Genomic DNA, 9,965 nt, shown 5'->3' on the forward strand with positions numbered 1-9,965 from the left:
TGCTTCTCTAACAGAAAACATCCTTACTCCTTTCTCTCTTCCTTGGGTAGTCTGTTTTCCACCACTGTTTTTATGGTGGTGCAAGGGGAAACCAGGGCACATTACAAATTCACTTCAGTGCTTCCAGCTCCCAAGTAATTAGTGCTTCCATGAGATTTTGAAGTCCGAAAGATTTGCTTATTTATCTTTTAAGGTAGAATAACATGAGAGGCCTATACTAAAAAGCAGGATTTTGCCTTGCCCAGGTAACTTCAGGGTAAAACCTGGGTTTTCTTGTACTGCAATATCGTTCACTTCTTAGTGGCGTATATCACAATACTGAAAACACATTTCTAGAAGATTCCTCAGGTGTCTGTGGGGGAATTAAGAGGGTGTAAAATGGGGTAAAATTCTTTCAGTTGTGTATAAATTCTGTGTGTTTTTCTATTGACCATCAGTAATAAATTCTAAGACATAGCTTTATTCTATGAGGGGTTTTTTCTTTCAATTGGCAATGAACAATTTTACATTTTTATTGTTCTATAAGCATTAAAATATGATCCTAAAACAGGACTATACTTGTTGATGAAATTGGAACATAGACTAAGCCTATGTTTGAATTTTGCTTGGATATTTATACTCTACTCTCAAACCCTTAAACAGCACAGAGCTGAAAGAATAAAAACAGTTTATGTTTGGAGTTTTAGCTTCAAATCAGCTCGGTGTGCCACTGTTTCACAGCTTGTTTTTTTCTATTCACAGCCTGTTTTAAGCAGATTGTATGAATGTATGTGTTCTGTAGTTTACTGAATTGTTTGACCATAAAAACATATAAACAATTATATGTACTGTTTAAAATTGTGAATCAAATTACGAGCATCCCAAGAGTAAACACTCGGATACAAAAGAGCAGTCAGTTGTTTTTACTTAAGGATGCACTTATTCTGATTATATTTCAACATTTTGACCACCCTGGTTTACACACTGTAAAAGTAATTTGAGTAACTTTCTATTGTAATCAATGAACTGATGCATAAAATAAATAATATGTTTAGAACTGTTTAGAAATAATATTTCTAAACAGTTTTTAGGGCATCATGTGACACCTAGCAGCTTTGTGACAAACTGATTTTAATGCACTTTCTTAAACAGCATCTTTCTGTACTTCCTTTTCTTCAACATTGGCTGACACGGTTCACTGTAATTTTGCAAAAACTGTAAAATGATAGGAATACACTTGGGCTTCTTTGGTAACATTTTATTGATTTTATTCAATAATTTTCTGTGCTATAACTTTTTTTCCTTTTTTTGATGTGCTGACAAGTGAATATATAACTTTTTTTTACTGATGTTCCAGTTTTAAATAAACAGCTTTGTGTCACTACAACTTTATATTTTAAATGTTTATAACAGAAGAAAATGTGCAGATAAAAGTTTACCGTGAATCTTAAAATACAAAATAAGTATAATGTTACAGCACCATAGATAATAATCATTAACGGTGTTTCATTTTTTTTCTCGTTAGATATTCAGGCAATAGAGCTCTGTGAACATGATGACGGTTGGCATGCTACTGACTGTCCTGTTTGTTTCAGGTGAGCTGTTTGTTCAGTCATTCAAAAACACTGAAGTTATTTTACAAAGTGAACATTATTTAGATACCAAGCAAGCATAGCATTACTTTTTCAAACTCTTTATATCCTGACTTTAGATTAAAATGTTTTATGTACAAAATGTTAACGACAGAGGAATAAAAAAGTTTGTTGTTATCTCACTAATTTTAAAAAAGAGAATAATTTGCTCAGAAAGCGCCTCCATTTGTTTTGGTCCTGCCCACTGAAAAACAATTTTTGGGTTTCGATACACTCTTAGTTACAGATTATTTTTAACTGGAATGAACTCTTGTTTGGATGTTTATACTCAGTAAACGTGGATAAAGTGACCAAGCTGTTATATGGCACTTTGAGCTTGGCTGCCCGTAAGACTATCACTAAGAGATGGCTAAGTGGAAAAAAATCCCATCACTAAATGACTGGCATGAGGTTGTTCAAAATGGAAAAAATTATTTTTTCTAACAGGTTGATACATTTGTTGAGATTTGTGACAAATGGAAACATTACATTTTGCCAAGGCATCCTGAATTCGTAAGAACCTCTGAAATTATGTATCTCATATTTTTGAATTGTTTTATATATATGTTGTGTTTTATTTTCTCTATTAAAAAAATTATATTTTTGATTTTTTTAAATTCTAAATTAAAAAAAATTAAAAAAGAGAAAAATTTGCTCAGAAATGTGAGAATGAAAAATAATGTAATTAATTGCATAATATTAATGTCTGAACAGGTTAATCATTAAATTTTATTTATAGGTGCTTTGGCTGGTTGTTCTGATAAAACAGCACTCTCCATAACTGCACCAAAGACGATGGAAGCACTGAGTGGATCTTGTTTGCAAATCCCATGTAGCTTCAAACCCAAAGAAGCACAGACATTTATCAGCACAGGAAAAACCTTTGGAGTGTGGATTAAAATTGATGCCAGAAATCCAACCAACGTCATCTACAACAGTAATGGTGCAGGTTATCCAAGGAGTATTACTGGGAACCTGAGTCAGAGAGACTGCACCACTCTGTTTTCTAATTTAACCACCACATACACAGACACATACTTCTTCAGAGTAGAGAGTGAAAGATTCAAGGCGACAGCAGACTGTAACCCACTTCAAATAACAGTCAGAGGTAAAAAAAAGAAAAATGTTTTAGATTTTATACCATGAAAAATTGTCCTAACAGCCTGACACTAAGAGAATGTTTATAATTTCTTATTTCAGTCTATGCACTGTTATTATTCTGAGGACTTGATGACATTTCTAAACGTCTGAATTTAATAGTAAAATTTCACAGGACAAGTTTTAAAGATTTTAAAAGCTGATGTGTGCTCTGTAGTATTGATGTTTGTGTTGTGAAACCACAGATTCTCCTTGGAGGCCCAGTATTACAATCCCAGGTGATCTGAAGGAGAAGGAGTCTGTCACTATAACCTGCTCAGCTCTCACTCCCTGTCCACACTCCCCTCCTCAACTCACCTGGAATCTCCAACAAGACTCTCACAACAAAATAGAGGAAAACACAGATGGAAGCTTTACAACTAAAATCCAGCAGAACATCACTCTGTCAGACACACATGATGGAAAGAAGATCAGCTGCTCTGCCAGATATCCTGTGAACCAAGGAAAAGACACCAAGACAGCAGAGACAGAAGAGACTCTCAGTGTTTCATGTAAGACAATCAGAGTTTGTTGTTGGATCCTGTCAACATATCATGATTCGTGGGACTTCATTTTTTTTTCTCCAGATGCTCCTAAAGACACCTCCGCATCCATCAGTCCATCAGGTTTGGTGTCAGCAGGCAGCTGGGTGAAGCTGACCTGCTCCAGCAGAGCCAAACCTCCAGTCAGCAGCTTCACCTGGTTCAAGAAGAGCAGAGATGGAGCTGTGAAAGTATCTGAAGGAGAGATTTACAGCTTCAATGTAACAGATGGAGGAGTTTATTACTGTGTGGCCACTAATGATCTGGGTAATCAGACATCAACAGAGATTCATATGACTGTTGGAGGTAAAGTTACTCACCAGTTATTCTCAAAAAAAATGCATTGTCATTTTTTCAAGTTTTCTTTGTGATATACTTCACAATTGATAAGAGAGTGAATTTCACTTTATAAAAATCAGCTTCATCCATCACTGTGTGGTTGTTCAGCCTTTAAACATTAAAAACAATTTGAGTTGCCTGCCCTTTTTGTATTATTATGTTCCATTTTGTATAATTTACAATTTAGTTTCAGTTTCCCTGTTTCCTCCCATGTCAGTGTCTCTCCCACTATGTTGGTTAGTATCATTTCTTCAGTGTGCAAGTTTGTCATGTCCCCCGTGTTTAAGTCCCTTTTGTCCTTTATGTGTCTCAGTGATGTCCTTGTTTTCCTTCGTGTCCCCGTCTCTTCCTCTCTCTCTTCCCTCTGTTTACATGTTTCCCCTTGTGTTCATTTCCATCTGTCATGTGTTCTCCCTAGCCATCAAGTCCTGTTTGTTGCTTAGTTATGTCCATGTCTCATCTCCAGTTTCCATTTCCCTACGTCTGGGTTTATAGTATACGTTTTCCTTGTTGGTTCGTCATGTTAAGCCTGTTTGTCTTAGTCTGCGTGTTTCCTGTTTTACTTTGACGGGCTTACATCCCATGTTCTGTGTGTTCAGTTTACTTCCTCCTGTCTTGTCGTTATGTTCATTCATCCCAGCTGTGTTCCCCATGTGTTCTCTTTTCCATCATGACCCTTGTGTGTATTCATGTGGTCTGCTGTCATTCATTCCTTGTCCCCGGTCATCTGTTATGTTGTTGTCATGTTTCTAGTTATTAATGTATCCATGCCAAGTTTTCACGTTTAAGATATTTAATGTTTTCTTTCTAGTCTTCCCAGTTTAGGTTTTTGTTTATCATTGAATTGGCTTTGCCTTTGGTTTTTGGTTCTTTAATCAGCCAATCACGTTTTCATTTTGCGTGTCTCCTCCTCTCTCCACACAGTCAGCAGACAATTTACTGTTAAACATTTATTCTGTCATTTCATGCAGATTTCTTTTCTCTGAAATCTTCTTGCATTACAGAACTGGTTGGTGTCTACACTGTAGTGAAGACTGTGGGAATCACAATTCTTGTGAGCACACTGATCATCTTTGTGTGTCAGTCAGAGTTTGATCTATGGATATTTCTTTTTCTCCAGATGCTTCCAAAAACACCTCAGCATCCATCAGTCCATCAGGTTTGGTGTCAGCAGGCAGCTGGGTGAACCTGACCTGCTTCAGCAGAGCCAAACCTCCAGTCAGCAGCTTCACCTGGTTCAAGAAGAGCAGAGATGGAGCTGTGAAAGTATCTGAAGGAGAGATTTACAGCTTCAATGTAACAGATGGAGGAGTTTATTACTGTGTGGCTACTAATGATCTGGGTAATCAGACATCAGCAGACATTGCTCTCTCAACTCTTACTTACTGTGAAGGTAAAGTCAGTCACAGATTTTTATTTTATTTTTCTTTAATGAATCCAATTTCAAAGTGTTAATATAATTTCTTTTCCTTCTTTCAAACTTTTTTGTGTTATACCTATACAAGAGACAAAAAGAAGTGTGCCTTATGTGAGCGTCGGTATGGTTTTTTGTTTATAGATTGTGCTTCATCTTTCAACATGTTGTTTTTCAGCTGTGAAATTTTAAAAACAAAACAATGCTTCTTCAGCAGTTGTTTGCACTGTTTGTTTCATAAATTAAAGTTTTCTTGACTTTGATTCACTTTAACAGACCTCAGTTACTCTTTAACATTTATTCTGCCGCTATTTTTCATCACTCTTTTTTTCATTACAGCTGGAAACCTGGTTGGTGTCTACACTATAACGAAGACTGTGGGAATCATAATGCTTTTGACCACACTGAGCATCTTTGAGTGGTGAGACAAATGTTTCTATGACAAACTCATTTGAAACGACTCGCCTCTAATAAAACAAAAAGGATTAATTGTTTCTCATTTGTTTTTATCCTTCAGCTGGTTCAAATCAAGATGCTCCAACAAACAGACATAGAGCTGTCAGATGAGCAGAGTAACATCACAACACATCAACTAAAGTGACTGCAGGATGATAAATGCTACCTGCTAAACCATTAAAATGTAACATATTTGTTTATAGTTTGATGTTCAACAGCTGTGTATGACCATTTTACTTTGACTATAGGGATGTTATTACAGAATTATCTCTCCTCAAACCACTGCTGCCTTCCCTAAGGATGGGAATTGATTCATTTGTTGTGATCAGTGTTGGGATCAATACTCAAAAAAGTAGAAAAGTTATTACACATTACACAGAACTTTTCTTAAAGGTAATGCAGTATATTGCTTAAGTACACCCAGGTTCAAATGTTCAAAAAGTGGGTAGCTTCACTGAAAAGGACGTCCCCCACCCCACGCCCCACCCCCCTTTATCACGGTGCTGGGCAAGGTTCAGCATTTACTCAGCTTTAACATGACTCTGGATTCTTGGCTAACTTCGTGTTAGCATACTGTCTGTGCAGGTACTTGCAAAGAGCCGAAGTTGTGTTACCGGTATAATACTGTAGTTTCTGCATTATATCTGACCAAAATATTGTGTGGGCGCGATCTCCAAATGGTGCTGATAGGATAGGTGTGGTTAGTTTCACAAGCACCGTCAATTCATTTCAATATGAAATGTCCAGTTTGCCAAGAGCCACGTAACTTAGCGCAAGTTTAAATATTAACTGGGGATTTTTGCTTCAGTGGGAAATTTACAGCATAGCTATGTCGTAACAATTAGCAGGAAATTGTAAACCATAAAAATGTTTGAATCGTTTGTGTACTTGATTTAAATATTCTCCTTCCTATGTTATGCACCTTGAGAAAAGAACTCCCTGATATAAATATGCAAGAGAGTCTATGTTCATCATTTCTCCATAAGATGTATTATAAGATTCTTCTGCTTGTGTGTCAAGCTGACTTTACTGAATGAAAGGCTTCATATTATCTCTTTCTGTCATCATGTAATCTTTGGCAGGTAGATACTTTGATTCTGTATATATTCTAGTATTACTGTAGCTCTTTGTAAAAACATAAAGTGCCGTCATGTTCTCTGTACTGTCATTTGACTTCTTTGCAAAGGCAAATAAAACTCATAAAGACAACCTTGTTGAATGAAGCATCCGACTCAAAAACACAGAGTGCCAACACTTTAATGATCACATGCAATGTTTATATAAAATCATAAAAACAGCTTTATTTGATCGTTTTAGTCCTAACAAAAGTTTATTTAAAATGGACTGAGGAAAAGTGGAAGTCAGAAAAATTATTTTGGAAAACACAGATGCTGCATCTGGCTTGTTTTCATTATTTAGTCCAAAGCCCTGCATATTTGGAAACGTTTGAGACTTCACATCTTTGGATTCTGTTTTTACCCCTGAGCCATAAAAGGCTGACAGGATTTCAAATTCGTACCATAGGTGCATCTGCTAAAAATCTCAGATGAGCACGAATCCTGGTGACCAAGGTAAAGTAAAGAGATGTCACGTTTTCTAAAAATCTTGTGAGTGTAATAAATCGAGAATAAGGTAATGTGGGGTTTTTGAAAATGATACCCTATGTGTATTTATTATGAGAATGAAGTGAAGCACTGGCGGCCGTCAGTATTTTTAATTTCAATTTCACACAGTGTCAACTTTTTCTGAACTGGGTTTGTAGAAAGTTGCTACATTTTACAAGCAGAACAGCATCTTAACGTCAGCACAGTAGCTGGGACAGAAGTCAATAACATACTAACAAGTCCTAGCACACTGTAGTTCATATTGTTATGTATGTTCTGTAAGGTTGAGCTTTTGAGGCTTTTGATTGAGTCAAGTTAGAACATTGAGGGTGGCAAATAATTTTAAACAGTAATGACTGACTTCCTCTTTTGCAGGATAAAAGGAGAAAGAACAAAACTGACTGCATTATGCAGTGTGATAGTCAGTGCATGTCTATATGTTCTTTCTGACAAGATAAAAACTAGTTTGCATGATTTATCTTAGCTGTTCAAAAGCTGGTTTCATTTCACTCAAACTTTTATTTAATTGTTTTTCTTTTACTTCACTGACATGTGGGGATCTTATTTCCTGATCTTAAGATTTTGATTTTTACAGTTTTAGTTTTACTCACAAATACTTATAGTTATTATACTTTTTATTTTTCAACTGTTTTGAACTCACAGATGTTAATAATCATAAATATAACTGTGGCTTTTTTTCAGGTGAGCTCTCTGGGTAGTTATTCCAAGACATGGGATCATCTTACAATCATCTTACATCTTACAACTTCTTTTAGAAATAAATCTAAAGGATTTGAGGTCAGAGTCAAGTTTTCATTTCCTGTTTCTAAATTGAAATGCTTAAGAAATGGAGGACTACAACAGCAGTTTGTTAATCATGATTCTATATTAGGAAGTAGATGAATGGGTCCAGTCAAAGTCCTGAGAGGGGAGACAACAACATAGTGATTACCATCCAAGTAGCCTACACCACCTAGTGGCGACAGTTGTGCTAGCCACTGAAAATGACTAATGCTGGAGGTTGCGTCGTGGTGCATGTGGGGTTTTGTTTTTTGGCACCACTTTGTTTTCCAATTTGTTTCCTTTTGCCAATGGTGCACATTGGAGGACTATATCTTATGCAGAAGGTGCAATCTAAAAAAGATAGGAGACTGCAAGTTGGTGGCCACTGGTCTCCGACTTACTCAAATCAAATCAAATCAAATCACTTTTTATTGTCACATCACATGTGCAGGCACACTGGCACAGCACATGCGAGTGAAATTCTTGTGTGCGAGCCCCACAAGCAACAGAGATGTGCAAACACAACAACACAAACGAGCAAAATACAAGAATGGCCAACCTGAAACTAATAAATATATGTACAATATATAATAGTGTATGCATTTCTGGATGTGTATACTAAATATTTTCCTACGTGTGTGTGTGTGTGTGTGTGTGTGTGTGTGTGTGTGTGTGTGTGTGTGTGTGTGTGTGTATACACATTTTTACAAATTAAATAGTAAAAAAATAAAATAAAATAATAATAATAATAAAATATATAAAATATACAGAGTTGAATATGTGCAAAACAAGTGGCATTTATATACAGTGTGGAGTGCATAATGTTAAAGTTCCAGTAGTGAAGCTGAGGTGTCTATGAAGTGTTCAGCAGTCTGATGGCCTGATGGAAAAAGCTGTCTCTCAGTCTGCTGGTACGGGACCGGATGCTGCAGAACCTCCTTCCTGATGGAAGCAGTCTGAACAGTTTATGGCTGGGGTGACTGGAGTCCTTGATGATCCTCCCCGCTTTCCTCAGGCACCGCTTCCTGTAGATGTCTTGGAGGGAGGGAAGCTCACCTCCAATTATCCGTTCAGAGCACCGCACTACTCGCTGGAGAGCTTTGCAGTTGTAGGCGGTGCTGTTGCCATACCAGGTGGTGATGCATCCAGTGAGGATGCTCTCAATGGCACAGTGATAGAAGGTCCTGAGGATGCGGGGGCTCATGCCGAATCTTTTCAGTCTCCTGAGAAAGAAGAGGCGCTGCTGCGCCTTCTTCACTGTTTTGTTTGTAAGATCCTCAGCCAGATGTACGCCAAGGAACCGGAAGCTGCTCACTCTCTCCACAGCAGCGCCGTTGATGGTGATGGGGGTGTGTACTTCTCTGCACCTCCGGAAGTCCACTATCAACTCCTTTGTCTTTGCGACGTTGAGGGTGAGATGGTTGTCTTGACACCAGTGGGTCAGGGCGCTGACCTCCTCCCTGTAAGCCGTCTCATCACTGTTGGTGATAAGACCCACCACTGTAGTGTCGTCCGCAAACTTCACAATGATGTTGGAGCTGTTAGTGGCTGTGCAGTCGTAGGTGTAGAGTGAGTACAGGAGAGGGCTCAGTACACACCCCTGTGGAGCACCAGTGTTCAGTGTGATGGGGGATGAGGTGATGCTGCCCAGTCTGACCACCTGGCGTCTGTCAGACAGGAAGCTAAGGATCCAGCTGCAGAGGGAGCTGCTCAGTCCTAGATCCTGCAGTTTCCTGTCCAGCTTCGAGGGAACGATGGTATTGAATGCTGAGCTGTAATCTACAAACAGCATCCTCACATACGTGTCTCTCTTCTCCAGGTGTGACAGGGCAGTATGTAGTGTCAGGGCTATGGCATCATCAGTGGACCTGTTGTGGCGGTATGCGAACTGTAGAGGGTCCAGTGAGTCGGGTAGTGCAGAGCAGATGAAGTCCCTGACCAGCTTCTCGAAGCATTTGCTTACGATGGGGGTCAGGGCTACAGGTCGCCAGTCGTTCAATGAGGAGATGGTGGAGGATTTGGGTACAGGGACGATGGTGGCCATTTTGAAGCAGGCTGGGACTACAGACAGAGAGAGGGA

The 9,965-nt window shown here is 38.3% G+C and overlaps 1 pseudogene across 1 annotated transcript; it reads left to right on the top strand.

Annotated features, from left to right (window-relative positions):
- The first annotated feature begins 1,531 nt into the window (after positions 1–1,531).
- Positions 1,532–5,638, top strand: LOC146701479 (sialoadhesin-like; annotated as a pseudogene). Its single transcript, XR_014922185.1, has 6 exons — positions 1,532–1,574; positions 2,350–2,718; positions 2,954–3,259; positions 3,335–3,616; positions 5,394–5,463; positions 5,560–5,638. The product of XR_014922185.1 is annotated as a sialoadhesin-like (transcript).
- The last annotated feature ends 4,327 nt before the right edge of the window (positions 5,639–9,965 follow it).

This window comes from Copadichromis virginalis, linkage group LG9 (assembly GCF_057382275.1).
Source record: "Copadichromis virginalis isolate Kocher_CV1m ecotype Utaka linkage group LG9, C_Virginalis_male_GT1.1, whole genome shotgun sequence".
NCBI lineage: Eukaryota > Metazoa > Chordata > Actinopteri > Cichliformes > Cichlidae > Copadichromis > Copadichromis virginalis.